The following is a 14,323-nucleotide window of genomic DNA, read 5'->3' as shown; positions in this document are numbered from 1 at the left end:
AAACTAACTCAGTTAAAGAATCTTATAAGATAACAGGATACAAAATTAACAAGCAAAAGGAATAGCCTTCAGGTACATAAATGATAATCATTTAGCAGATATGATGATAGAAGAGAAAAACCATTTACAATAACAACAGATAAACCCTTAAGAATAAGTTGGAGAATCCCTAAGCAACCTAATGAAACCCTGTCTCAAAATAAGAAGATCTGGGGAATGTAGATCAGTGGTAGAGCACCCCTGAGTTCAAGCCTCTGTACTAAAAAAAAAAAAAAAAAAAAAAAAAAAAAAAAAAAAAAGCCAATTTTTTTTCCAGAGAATCACAAAGTTGAGGTTCCCTGGTCAATTTAGTGAGAACAGGTATCAAAAATAAAATAAATAAATAAATAAAGGGTTAATGACATTACTCAGTGGTGGAGCATTTGCCTAGCCTGGGCAAGCCCTGGGTTCAACCCCCAGTATTACAAAAAAACAAAAAAAGCTCTTTAATAAATATACTGAATTACTTTTGTAGATTATGAATAACTTTAAATTTTATTGTTGTTGTTGTTTGCAGTACTGGGGATTCAACCCAGGCGTACTATACCACTAAGCCCTACCCCCAGTCCTTTTTATTTTTTGAGACAGGGTCTCACTAAATTGTTTAGGGCCTTGCTAAGTTGCTGATGCTGACTTTGAGGCCACCCTCCTGCCTCAGCCTTCGGAGAGGCTAGGGTGACAGGTGTGCATTACCAAGCCCAGCTAATGAATAATTTTAAATCATTAAGGTATGTAATCCTGTCTGTCCCACCACATGATGCCTCAGCCAGGTCATGACCAGCAGAAGGGCCCTCACCAGAGACTGACTCCATGTTCTTGAACCTCCCAGCCTCTGGCCCTGTGAGCTAAATAAAGTATTCTTTATAAATTTTAAAAAAAAAGGAATTAATTTGATTTATTTTGTAATCATGTGTGAAATAGTGAAATACATATTTGATCTTAGCCCCAGTTTCCAGGCATTAACTCCTAATAGCCTTGGAATCTTCTGTGGTGTCTTTTGTGTGCTAATAAGCTGAGGGTACCCCCACATAGCAGCAGGAAAAGGTTGTGGAAGGAGAGGCCAAAATAGAATCGGAAGGTTAGGACTTTTTCAGCCCCACCCTCCCACCTCCAGGGAGGGGAGAGGACCTGAAGGTTAGTTTCTTTAGCAGTGGTCAATGCTGTGATCAATCTTGCCTAAATAAAGAAGTCTCCATTAAAAACCCTCGAGGGAAGTGCATGCCTATAATCCCAAATTTAGCAAGGTCCTAAAACAACTTAGTGAGACTGTAATGGCACCGCCTCCTCCACAGAAAATCTTAACTAAGCTTCTCCGGAAATCTTCACCATAATTGAATTTAGACTATCAGCACAAGAGTCTCTACAAAAGAGTTCAATGTAGCTAAACTTCCTATTTTCATGTTGCTCTATTTTACTTGGCCACTGGCCTGGAAGAAATTAGCACTCTAGGTGCTGAATGCCCCTTTACTAGTTTTTCATAAACATTTATCCAGTATAGTCGTTTGTAGAAGTGTGTTTGCAAATGCAAAATGTGATAAAAAAATAAATACATAAAAGACAGATCCTTTAACAAGGCCTCTGGCCTTGAGCTAGAGCTTCACAGAGATGTCTGTGTTTCTAAGATAAGAGAAGTTACCAACTGGGCTCCATGGTAACAGCTGGCAGGGGGAAGAAAGAAAGGGGAGAAGAAGCTCTCCCCTTCTCAGGTGTTGTCCTTGAAGGGTTAACTTGCCCAGAATAGTGAAAAGAAAAAGCTGCTTTTATGAGAACTTCTGCAGACTGTGAACTTCGGAGCCCCTCCCCTTACATGCTGGGTATAAAACTCTTAAACTACCCGAACTCTTGGTTCAAGGATTAATTGATTAAAGCAAAAGTTGTGCCCTCTGAACCTGGCTGCAGCCAAATAAAACTGTTTCCTGCTATCTTTGATGCTCTGCCTTGCCTGGTCCCTACAACAAGACCCTGTCAAAAATAAAAAATAAAAAGGGCTGGGATGGGCCACTCACTCCCCACCCCCCACCCTGGCAGAAAAAAAAAGGGGCGGGGGAAGGAGTTCCTGTCTCTAAATGAAAAATTAAAAGAGCTGGAAATGTAGTCCAATGGCAAAGTGCTCCTGGTTCAATCCTCAGTACTAAAAAAATAAATAAAACAGAACAAACAAACAAACAAAAAACCCCAAAGAAAAGTGTCAGGATGCCTGAAAATGTGCAGGTTTACTCTAAACAAGGTAAAAACAAATCAGCTGGCTGGGCTGAATTACATGTTGCAGGATATAATGGTGGCAAAAGTCCATGTTTGGGTTTTTTACTCACTTATTGTCAGTGACCAATGGCCTGGCCACGTGGTCAGGCAGAAGGGCAATGGAAACCTGACTTATTAAAGGGAAGCGTGTATGGAGCACAGCCCTATGGAAATTCGAGGAGTGCAGGAAAGTAGAACCTGCTGATGTCCACACTCCCTTCCAAGTTCAGAAGGTGACTGGAATTGACAAGCAGATATCCTCATGTGCCATCCTGAAGTGTCTGTTGGGACGTGGGGAGTTGCAGCAGTGCAGAGATGGGCTAAATCTAGACATGTTCCTCCTTGTGCCCTTTTATTTTTGCTGAGCTGGGATTAAACTCAGGATTTCACACATGTAGGCAAGTCCTCTACCACTGAGCAACACCCCCATCCCTCGCTAGTACCCTCTAAAGCACATAATGCCAACAAGAACTATTATGTCTGTCTGCAAAAGAGACAGAGACTACTGATTGCTATGTGGCAAATTCCTTGGTGGGCAAGGCCCTACACATAGCTGGCAAATAGGACAGATGCTGGTTTCCCTGGGGGAGACAAATTGGCCTTGCAGGAATCCACACTCTCTGGACTGGGCTTTGCTTACCCCGGGAAGATGCAGATGCTCAGAGTGCTACAGATATCTGCACAGACATGGATAGTGAAGCTCACCTCTTTAGACCGAGGAATATATATTACAGCCTATCATGTCCAACAATGGGACAGGGATGGTGGAGAGGGCAAGGTTCCTCAGAGTAATAGTTTGATGGAAAAGTGGAATGGGCAATTTCAACATTTGTTGTCAGCCAGTTATGGTGGTGCACATCTGTAACCTCAGCTACTCCAGAGGCTGAAGGAGGCTAATCGCAAGCTCAGAGTCTAATCTAGGCAATTTAGCAAGATCCTGTCTCAAAATACAATGGGTTAGGGCTGGGGTTGTGGCTCAGAGGTAGAGCACTTGCCTAGCATGCGTGAGCCACTGGGTTTGATCCTCAGCACCACATAAAAATAAAATAAAGGTATTGTGTACTTTCAACTGAAAGAAAAAAAAAATACAACAGTCTTGGGGTGAAGCTCAGTGTTAAAGCACTTGCCTAGCATGCACGAGGCCCTCGGTTTGATCCCTCGTACTGTAAAACAACAACAAAACATTGATTGTCTAAAATGGTGAGAGAAAAGCTTACATGTCCTCATGATTGTGTGCTCACACTGGGCATGAGTGGATGAAGGGCCTGTCTCCACTAGATCTTCCTGGTGGGCCTGGGGAAGAGGTTTGAGGAAGGGTGCTTGCCAAGTGCTGGGTCTGGGGAACACACACACACACATACATGCATATATAACTAAGGGGAGCTTAACCACTGAGCCACATCCCCTTTTAATTTTTTATTTTGAGATAGGGTCTCACTAAGTTTAGGACCTTGCTAAGTTGCTGAGGCTGGATTTGAACTTTAAATCCTTCTTCTTCAGTCTCCTGAGCTGCTGGGATTATAGGCTTGTGCCACTGCACCTAGCACCTCAGTTGTTTTTATTTATTTATATATTTATCCCTCTACCTGGTACAGTGGTCATAGGATCAGGGTAGCAACTACAAGTGCTGCAAGTAGGTTACAAACTAATGGTCTTTAAACCATATGTCAGAATTCTAAGGGCCTGGGTGGATTTCTCCTTGACCCTATCTGGCAACACTGGTGCTAAAGTGAATGCAGCTACTTTTCCTGGTGGGACAGCAACCCTACCCTGTCTGAAAGGGAGTGAACTAAGGGGAGGCACTTGCCAGACTAACATTGCCATCTGCAGTATTGATAAAAACAGGAACCTAAGTTCCCTTTCACAGGTGGAATAGTTTGAGTAGCCATGAAAAGAAGAAAGAATAGTAGCTGAGGGTAAGGCAGTGAATAAATAGGTTATAAACAAGGGAAATCCAATACCACATTAACAACTGGAAAGAGGCTCAGAGTGGGGGCTGGGGATGTGGCTCAAGCGGTAGCGCGCTTGTCTGGCATGCGTGCGACCCGGGTTCGATCCTCAGCACCACATACACAAACAAAGATGTTGTGTCCGCCGATAACTAAAAAAATAAATAAATATTAAAATTCTCTCTCTCCCTCTCTTCTCTCACTCTCTCTTTAAAAAAAAAAAAAAAAAGAGGCTCAGAGTGAGACTCTGCTTCATCTTTGAGCTCAGTTATATGAGACACAGGCAAGGGCAAACCTAGATGTTTGCTGAAATACTCCTGCTTTAGCGATCGGACAAGACTGAACTGAAGCCAGCAAACATGAGTGACCTCAGCCTGGAAGACAAATCCATACGATACAATGGACTGGGCTAGTTATTAGTGGCTGAGTGGGATTCCAGTACCATGGCAGCATCTTTTGAGTTCCATATACTTTTGACATAAGGGTTCTGAGTTGAGGTGAGCTGTGGTACTGCAAAATATATATATTTGGTCTTCCTATTTCCTGGCACACAGCTTCCAAAAGGTTTGGAATCTTTAGGGATAAGTGTGTGTGTGTGTGTGTGTGTGTGTGTGTGTGTATGTGTGCTAATGAGCTGACTGATGGCTGGTAGCTCCCAGGTAGAAATGAGGGCCAGTCCCCAGAAAGACTAAGGCAATAATTTTGAGGGTTGGGACTTTCAACCTCACCACCAACATCCACAGCCTGAAATTAGTTAGTTGATCAGGAATGGCCAGTGTTGTAATCCACCATGCCTATGTAATGAAACCTCCACAAAACCCAAAGGACAGGGTTTGGAGAAATTCCGATGGCTGAACAGGCAAAAGTTCTTGAAGGGTGGTGTCCTTCTCCCAGCCCTCTCCCTGTGCATCTCTTCATCAGAATCCTTTGTAATCATCCTTAATAATAAGCTGCTAAATGTAAGGAAGTATTTCCTGAAGATGAAATGATCCACTCTGGCAAATTATCTAGCTTGAGGAGGGTGTCTTGGGAACCCCAGCTTACGGCCAGCGGTCAGCAGCATGGAGCTTGTGACTGGCATCTGAAGTGGGAAGGAGCTTTGGGGACTGAGACCTCAACCTAGGGGATCCCATTCTTCCTCCAAGAGGTGAAATGAATCGGAGGTCATCCAGCTGGTGTCTACTGCAGAATTCAGTACTCACTTGGTGTGTGGGGAAAGACCCCTGAGTTTGCTGAGTCAGAAGTGCATTGTGGGGTGGGGGCTGGGGCTCAGTGGCAGAGCACTTGCCTGGCATGTGTGAGGCCCTGGGTTCGATCTTCAGCACCACATATAAATAAATAAAGTAAAAGATCCATTGACAACTAAAAAAAGATATTTAAAAAAAAATGCATTGTGAGAGGGTATGGAAAAAACTGAGTTTGGTTTTTCTTTTCTTTTTTCTCTTTGGGTACTGGAGATTGAATCTAGGACTTCAAACATGCTAAACATGTGCTCTACCACTGAGCTACATCCCCAGTCCCTGATTTATCTAGTTTTAAATCAAATTTTACAGCATCTGGTGGTATCAAAGTACCACATGTAGATTAAATTAATACAGAGCAACTCCAGTAGATTAATATACTTTTCCCCAGTAGATTTATAGATGAAGATAGTCACAGTTTTAATCGGTGTGAGCCAAACATGAGTCTTTAAAAGAAGAAATAAAAATCATATTATCAAAATTGCCAGTTGCCTTGGTAACCATGTACAACTATGTGTGTAGAGATGGGGTGTAGTTCACTGGTAGATCACATGCTGAGTAGTCACAAGGCCCTGGGTTCTACCCCCCAGTACCGCAGGGGAAAAAAAAGACTTTGAAAACCTATGTATCCCTCCCATAAATAAATAAGTAAACAAATAGAAAACCAGCCAAGTGTGGTGGCACATGCCTGTAATACCCAATTACATATGCCTGTGTCTGGGAGGCTGAGTTATTTCAACCTCCCTAACAGTACAAATTACCTCACTTCTTCTTTGCCAAACTATCTGAAGATTTAAAAACCTTACACCACCACCCATATTGAAATATAGAATTTGGGGCAAAACTTGACTGTGATTGACAGCAGCATATGCAGAGGGGCACTCCCAGTATCAGGAAACTTCATCAAGTCAGGTTGCAGGGAAGACTCAAAAAGGGATTGGTTAAATTTATAGGTTTACAGGTTTTCTTATCTTTATTTTTTATTTTTTTCCTTTTTTGGCACCAGGGATTGAACCCAGGGGGCTTAGCCACTGAGCCACATTTCCAGTCCTTTTTATATTTTATTTTGAGATAGGGTCTTACTGAGTTGCTTAGGGCCTCACTAAATTGCTAAGTTTGGCTTTGAACTATCGATCCTGCCTCAGCCTCCCCATACACTGGGATTACAGGCATGCGCCACCACACTTGGCTGGTTTTCTATTTATTTATTTATTTATTGGGGGGATACATGAGTTTTCAAAGTCTTTTATTTATTTATTTATTTTGTGGCATTGAGGATGAAACCCAGGTACTTGTTTATGCTAAACCTGTGATCTACTTACTGAGCCACTCCCCTTTTAGAGGTAAATGAGGAAAATAACCTGAGACCACTTCCTTAGAGGATTTGGACACACCTCTCCCAGAATACTTATTTAAGAAAAATCATAAACCAGGCATGATGGTGCACACCTATAATCTCAGCTATTATGGAGGCTGAGACAGGAAAATTGAAAGTTCAAGACCAGTCTCAGCAACTTTGTGAGACCTTTAGCAAAAAGTTTTTTTTTGAGACCCTGTCTCAAAAAAAAAAAAAAAAAAAAAAAGGGCTGGGTATATAACTCAGAGGTAAAGTGCCCCAGTACAAGAAAAATTCTATATTTTTATATGGGTGGTGGTGAAAGATATGTTCATATAATAGTAGTCATTGCACTTTACATCTATATTTTTCATCTATATTCTATTTACTGCTACAAGTGTTATATTTCACAACAATAAGGTTTTTTTTTAAATAAATGGTAATTATCAGAGATTGAACACACTACACATACACACATGCACAGAGCATAATCTCTATTTTATATGAAGTCAGTCTCCTGGTGTCCTTTCCTGAGTTTGGCAGACAAGGTTACCAGAGGAAATGCATTGGTGGAAGATAAAAGCAACAGTGTGGCCTGGGGAGGGGATGTGGCCACTGCTTCAGTTGGCTATTGTGCCAGTGAGAGCAGTGATTCTTCAACGTCAGTGTGCACAGGAGTCACACGGAGGATCTTGCTAAAATGCCAACTGGATTCAGTAGGTCTGGGGAGAGGCCAGGGATTCTGCATTTCTATAAGTTGTGGTGTGACCTATGCTCTGTAAACCACCCTTTAATAACAAGGGGTTAAAACAATTCCATGTGGAAAGTCGGTAAAAGGTGTTTTTTCCCTCCTACCCCTGTGAACCCATGGCTTGTTTTAAGGAGGCTAGGCAAGTGCTCTGCCATGGAGAAACTTTCTAAGCCCCAGTATAAGTTTTTTTGTTTTTTTGATATAGGGATATTGAACCCAGAGGTGCTTTACCATTGAGCCACATTCCCAGCCCTTTCTTATTTTATTGTAGTATTTACTTTTGTGGGGGGTACCAGGGATTGAAGCCAGAGCGCTTTACCACTAAGCCATGTCCCCATTTTAGGGCCTCACTAAATTGCTGAGGCTGGCTTTGAACTTGTGATTCTCTTGCCTCAGCCTCCCGAGCTGCTGGGATTAGAGGCATGTGCCACCGTGCCTGGCCTTTTTATATTTTTTATTTCAAGCGTGTCTCACTAAATTGCATAAATTCTGCCTAAATTTCTGAAGCTAACCTTCAACTTGTGATCCTTCTGCCTTAGCCTCCGGAGTTGTTAGGATTACAGGCCTGCACCACTACGCCCAGCAGGACTACAAGAAACTTCTGCTAGTGGGCAGAGGATTAGCTCAGTGGTAGAATGTTTACTTTCTGTGTGTTGAGGCTCTGGGTTCCATCCCCCCAGCACCAATATATATATATATATATATAGATATTTTTTTTTTCCTACTTCTCTATAGGTGAAAAATTCCCATTTGCCCACAATGATCTATAATTACATGTCACTTTGAGTAGAACAGGGAATATATAAATCATCAGATTCAGGAGTAGCAAAGGAAAATTCTGGAGTAAAGACAACAAGTCCAACCCTTTGTGGACAGAGTGTGGAAGGTGGATGGAACCTTTTCAGCACCTCCTGCTACAACTGTAACAGAAACTTCTCTCATGAACATGTTCTGGAGAATTCCACTGACAGGACAAGAGCAGTGTGTTGAGAGGAGTTAACATAAAATGTCATGTTAGTAATACGTGTAACTGCAAAGAGAGCATCTCTTTCTGTTGGAATTAGAAATAGGGCAATTTAAGAGGGCAATTGTTAAGGATCATTTGACCAGAAGAAGCAAGGTTTCATATCTGACGTACTAGGAATCAGGGGATGTCTGTTTTTAGGACTAGTGTTGTCACAATAAGCCAGTCTCGGGTGGAGCAGGCCCTAGGGTGAAATGCATTCTGTAACCCATGCAGCTGCTGAGCCTACCACACAGAAGTAAGAGGGCAGATTGATTGCCACTGGGGAATTCCAGCAGATGTCCAAAGAGCACACAGCTCTGGTCTTATTCAAATGTTTCTAGAGCCCTAATGAAGAGGGAACACCCTCAAGTCAGTTTATGCAGCCAGCAAAAACCTGCCAAAACCTTATAAAGACAGTCCTGGGATGGAAAATGATAAGTCAATCTTATCCATAAACATACATACAGCAATCTTTTCTTTTTTTTCCTCTTTCTGTACTGGGGGTTGAACACAGGGCCTCATGCATGCTAGGCAAGTGCTCTATCACAGAGCTACAGCCCCATCTCCAAAGTGAGAGATTTTTGAGTTGAAGTTTTAGGAGCCATCCTGTGGTGCTGCCACTGATCCTTCTGTGATGTAAGTAGGATGTCCAGATAAGGGTTTCTCCTATCTGGGCTCCAGGATGAAATCAATGGGAATAACTGTAGCCAAAATTTTGTGTGCACTAGAAATAACTCCTGTTACCAGAAACCAGTATGATCTGCTGATTATTTGTTATTGCAGAACTGGAGAAGGTGTTAGGAGAAGGCAGATGCTCAACCTACAAGTTTTCCATTTTGTTGGATGTCACTGATAGGCCTTTTGCTTCTACTGGGCTATATGAACAAAGGAACTATACATAAGTATGCACACCTGTCTAAAAAGGCTGGCAAACCTTTCTTTATATCTGCACAGGCTCAGATAACACTGGTTCAGTTAGGGCAAAATCCAAGGATGCTCAGGTCCCTTAAATAAAATGGCATAATATTTGTACTAAACCTATATACATCCTCCTGTATATTTTAAATTATTCTTAGATTACTTATAACACTTAATATAATATCAATACCTTTTCTTCTTCTTCTTCTCCTCCTCCTCCTCCTCCTCCTCCTCCTTCTTCTTCTTCTTCCACTACAGATTGAACCCAGGGGCGCTTAACCACAGAGCCACATTCCCAGCCCTCTTTATTTTTGTTTTGAGACAGGGTTTCACTAAATTTCTTAGGGCCTTGCTAAATTGCTGAGGCTGGCTTTAAACTTGTGATCCTCTTGCCTCAGCCTCCCAAGTCGCTGGAATTACAGTAGTGTGTCACCACACCTGGCTCACAATGTAGTTGCCATCTAATTAGTGACACCATATTATTTAGGGAATAATAACAATAACAACATGCAAAAAATCTGTCCACATTCAACTTTTTTCCTAGAATATTTTCGAATTTCCGTTGAATCTGTAGTTATGGAATTCACAGGTTTAGGGGAAACTGTGGATAATGAGGTCAGACTTTATCTAAAATCCAGTTTAAATCTCATCTTTTCTCACTCCTTCATGCCCTCAGGTCAGACTTTGACAAAAGGAATTCAAGGAAAGGATAAGGTGTGGCCTGCTTTCCTTTTTTTTTTTTTGGTGCTGGGAATGTAGTGTCATCCTCTTTCTCCACAGAAAAATCTTCACTGACCTTCTCCAGAAATCTTCACCATGGTTGATTTTAGGACTGTCAACAAAAGAGTCTGTGCAAAAGAGTTCAACGTAGATAAACTTCCTATTTTCGTGTTGCTCTGTTTGTACTTGGCCACTGGCCGGGAAGAAATCAGCACTCCAGGTGCTGGACACCCCCTTACTAGTTTTTCACAAACATGTATCTAGTATAGTAGTTTGTAAAAATGTGTAAACAAGGCCTCTGGCCTTGAGCTGGGCTTCACAGAGATGTCAACATTTCTAAGATAAGAGAAGTTACCAATTGGGCTCCATGGAAATGGCTGGCAGGGGGAGGGGGAAAAAAGGGAAGAAGAAGCTGTCCCCTTCTCAGGTGTTGTCCTTGAAGGTTTAACTTGCCCAAAACAGTGAAAGAAAAAACTGCTTTTTATGTGAACTTCTGCAGACTGTGAACTTTGGAGCACCTCCCCCTTATATGCTGAGTTTAAAATTCTGAAACTACCTGAACTCCAGGTTCAGGGGATTGATTGAATACAGCAAAAGCTGTGCCCTCTGAACCTGGCTGCAGCCAAAAAAACCTGTTTTCTGCTGTCTTCAGTGACCTTGCCTCATCTGTCCCAACAAAAAGGAATTGAATCCGGGGACACTTAACCACTCAGTCAGCCCTTTTTAATGTTTTATTTAGAAAAAAGATCTTGCTGAGTTTCTTAGGTCCTAGCTAATCTGCTGAGGCTGGCTTTGAACTCACGATCCTCTTGCCTCAGCCTACTGAGCCACTGGGATTCCAGGTGTGCTCCAGTGCATCTGGCAGCTTTCTTTCTTTCTTTCTTTCTTTCTTTCTTTCTTTCTTTCTTTCTTTCTTTCTTTCTTTCTTTCTTTTTAATTCAAGTGGATCAGAAGAAAAGAACCATAAGTGAACAATTATTTCTGCCTTGCCTGGCGCAGAGTACAGAAATGACCCTCTCTGAGGATGTACAGGAGAGGGGATGTAATGGTGTGTACACCTGTCTAATGTCATGGTATCACTGGTGATGGGTTTTGGGCACTGGAGTTTTCAGCTGACTGGAAGGCTCAGGAGCCTGCCCAAATATCGAGGCACAGGAAAGAGAAATGTGATCAACCAGGTTGAAGGAGTGTTTGGGTCTCACCTTTCAACAAACCAAGGACTTGCTGTTTGGAATCCCTTCCTTTCCCAAGACCTTTATCTGTTCTCCTGACTTTACCTTGTAGTGAATTCGAAGGCTTCAAGAGACAAATAAACCCACACTAAAAAAAAACTTTGCTCCCAGATTCCAGATTTCTTTCCTTATGTCCATGCTGGGAATAGACTGTCCCTTTCGTCGCCTTCTTCTTTTTTTTTTTTTTTTTAAAGAGAGATTTTTTTTAGTTTTCAGGGGACACAACATCTTTGTTTGTATGTGGTGCTGAGGATTGAACCTGGGCCACATGCATGCCAGGTGAGCGCACTACCGCTTGAGCCACATCCCCAGCCTCCCTTTGTTGCCTTCTGTTGGGGACAGTCATGTCTTCCTGATTCTCCAAGTGAATCCCAAGAGGCAATGGATATTTTTTTCTTTCTGCTTTTCTTTGTTTTTCTTTTGGATTTCTTGTTTTTGTTTCTGGTTGTTGGCCAGGTCTATATCTGGGACTTGTTTAATTTAAATTTTGAGTGATGTCCTGTCCCATAGTGAGCCCATGATGAATAGGATAGGCTAAAATTGCTGAGAAGGCAGCCTGTGGATTTAAGAGTCTAATTTTGCTTTCAAGAGTATTTAAGAGGGCCAGGTATGGTGCTGCATGCCTGTAATCCCGGCACCTTGGGAAGCTGAGACAGAAAGATGCCAATTTGAGACCAGCCTCTGCAATTTAGCAAGACCCTGAATCAAAATAAAAAAGGACTGGGGATGTAGCTCACTGTAGAGTACCCTTGGGTTCAATCCCCAGAACCAAGGGAATAAAACAAAAGAAAAGAGTATTCAAGAGGGGGCTCGGGTGTAGCTCCATGATACAGCACTTGCCTGGCATTAGTGAGGCCCTAGGTTCCCTGGGGGCACTGAACAGTATTCCAGAATCTAAATGAGTTTTCCCCTTGGGTAGCAGCAATAGTTTTATAGTTTGACCATTGGACATCTCTACTCGAGGGATGGTAGAACCTGGTTTCTGTTGAGTGAGTGATGGTAGAGAATCTGGCCTATTAGTTTTTTTGTTTGTTTTTGTGGTATCAGGGATTGAACCCAGGGCTGTTAAGCCAGAGCTCTAGCACCAAGCTACATCCCAGTCCTTATTCTTTTTGATTGTTGGATGGTTTATTTGTGAGATCAGATCACTTGAAACTATTTTGTGCCCATTGGGAAGAAGAAACCTTTGTGATCCCAACCGGTGAGACTCTGCAGCTGTGTCTGCTCTGACTGGTGTTGAAGCGGAAAGACCACAGCTGCAGACAATGTGCCTCTGCAGTCTGTCACTGAGACAAGCCTTAAATCTCATGCAGTATTTTCCGCCTTCCTGAGAGCATTAACAAATTAGATTATAAAGACTTAAAGGAGCTTTGTCCTGATTGGTTTATGGAGACTAATAAGAGCTTATATAAATCCAATTTTGCCCAAACTCCCAGAAAACAAAGAAGCTAAACTTCTAATACTCTAAATGGGTTAAATAATATGAAACAAAAACCTTTCTCATAGAAATTGTTAGCTCAGAAGTGATTTTTATACAAGAATCCAAGTTGATATAGTTATGCAAGTTTTAATCCTTGAACAAGTCAGATTGATTGGAAAATCTGCCCTAAAAATAAATGTCTTTGGGTTCAATCCCCAGGACCACCAAAAAAAAAAAAAAAAAAATGTTTTTTCCTGATTTTATCACATGTACTTTTCTGTCTTTGGTTGTTGTTCTAGGGATAGAACCCAGGGGCACTTTACCACTGAGTTACATCCCAGCCCTTTTTATTTTATATTTTAAGACAGGATCTCACTAAGTTGCTTAGGTCCTCACTAAATTGCTCAGGCTGGCCTCAAACCTGCAATCCTTCTGCCTTAGCCTCTCAAGTCCCTGGAATGACCGATGTGTGCCACTGCACCTGAAACTCATCTAGTTTCAATCACCCTTGTAACTTTTACTAAAATAACTGAGTTCTATTTCGAAGAAAGAACTGGGAAGTAGGACATCGAGAACAATTTATCATAAAAAAGCATTTTAACAGACCAACAGAATTGATGGGAACATATAATTTCACCCCCATAGCCATATACATCCTTTTTGGTATCTTCTTAAAAATGCATTTTTTTTTTAGATTTTTCTCATTCATAATTTATTGGGAGCTATGATTTGTCTCTTAAGCATATGCAAATCTTAAGCAATCATTTCAAGAAGAAAAGGTTGTATCATTTGTGAGTTAAATACTTTTGGATATTGTTTTCAATATTTTTTTTTATCCAAAATGTGTTTATTGGGATGGTTTATCATTCATCTTGATTCAGGTTGTTTTTCGTGCTGCTTCCTCCTGAAGGAACATTCTTCTGTAAGCCTTGTTTTTCTACCTTCCCGTATTTGGCAGAGGACAGCCAACACAGAAATCTACTATTTGGGCATGACTGAAGACTGTGGTAATTTTATGGCATTCTGGGCTTTTCACATCCATGAAATAGGAGATGAGGCTCTTTACCAGATGCTTCTTCTTGTGCTTCCTCTTCTTCTCTTTTGGAGAGATGAAGGAGATCCTTTTCCTGAGCCATGTTCTTGTGGGGAGTGTCACTGCCAGAAAGCTGGGGGGGATGGGAGAGGCTCCAGGGAGGAAGGCCAGGACTTCCATTGTTGTTGTTTGAATTCCAAAAGTTTTTCATGAATAAGTTCTTCGCTTCCTCCTCCTCTTCTCCTTCCTCCTCCTCTTCTTCCTTCTCTTCTTCCTCCTCCTTCTCCTCCCCCTCTCCCTCTTCCACCCCCCCCTCTTCTTCATCAGTTGGGGCGTGGACAGTTAAGGGCATTCAGCATCAGAGCAGTCCAGAGGTGCACAGTGGCATATGGCAGGTGACTAGACAAGGCATGCATAGGGCAGGGATCCTGCTCTGT

The 14,323-nt window shown here is 42.0% G+C and overlaps 1 pseudogene; it reads right to left on the bottom strand.

The window, feature by feature from the left end:
- Positions 1 to 13,720: 13,720 nt before the first annotated feature.
- Positions 13,721 to 13,989, bottom strand: LOC143404491 (small ribosomal subunit protein eS27 pseudogene; annotated as a pseudogene).
- Between the last annotated feature and the right edge of the window lie 334 nt (positions 13,990 to 14,323).

The sequence above is a fragment of the Callospermophilus lateralis genome, chromosome 7 (assembly GCF_048772815.1).
Source record: "Callospermophilus lateralis isolate mCalLat2 chromosome 7, mCalLat2.hap1, whole genome shotgun sequence".
Classification (NCBI taxonomy): Eukaryota; Metazoa; Chordata; class Mammalia; order Rodentia; family Sciuridae; genus Callospermophilus; species Callospermophilus lateralis.
Note: the sequence above shows the minus strand (reverse complement) of the source record. Positions and strands in the feature narration are given on the sequence as shown.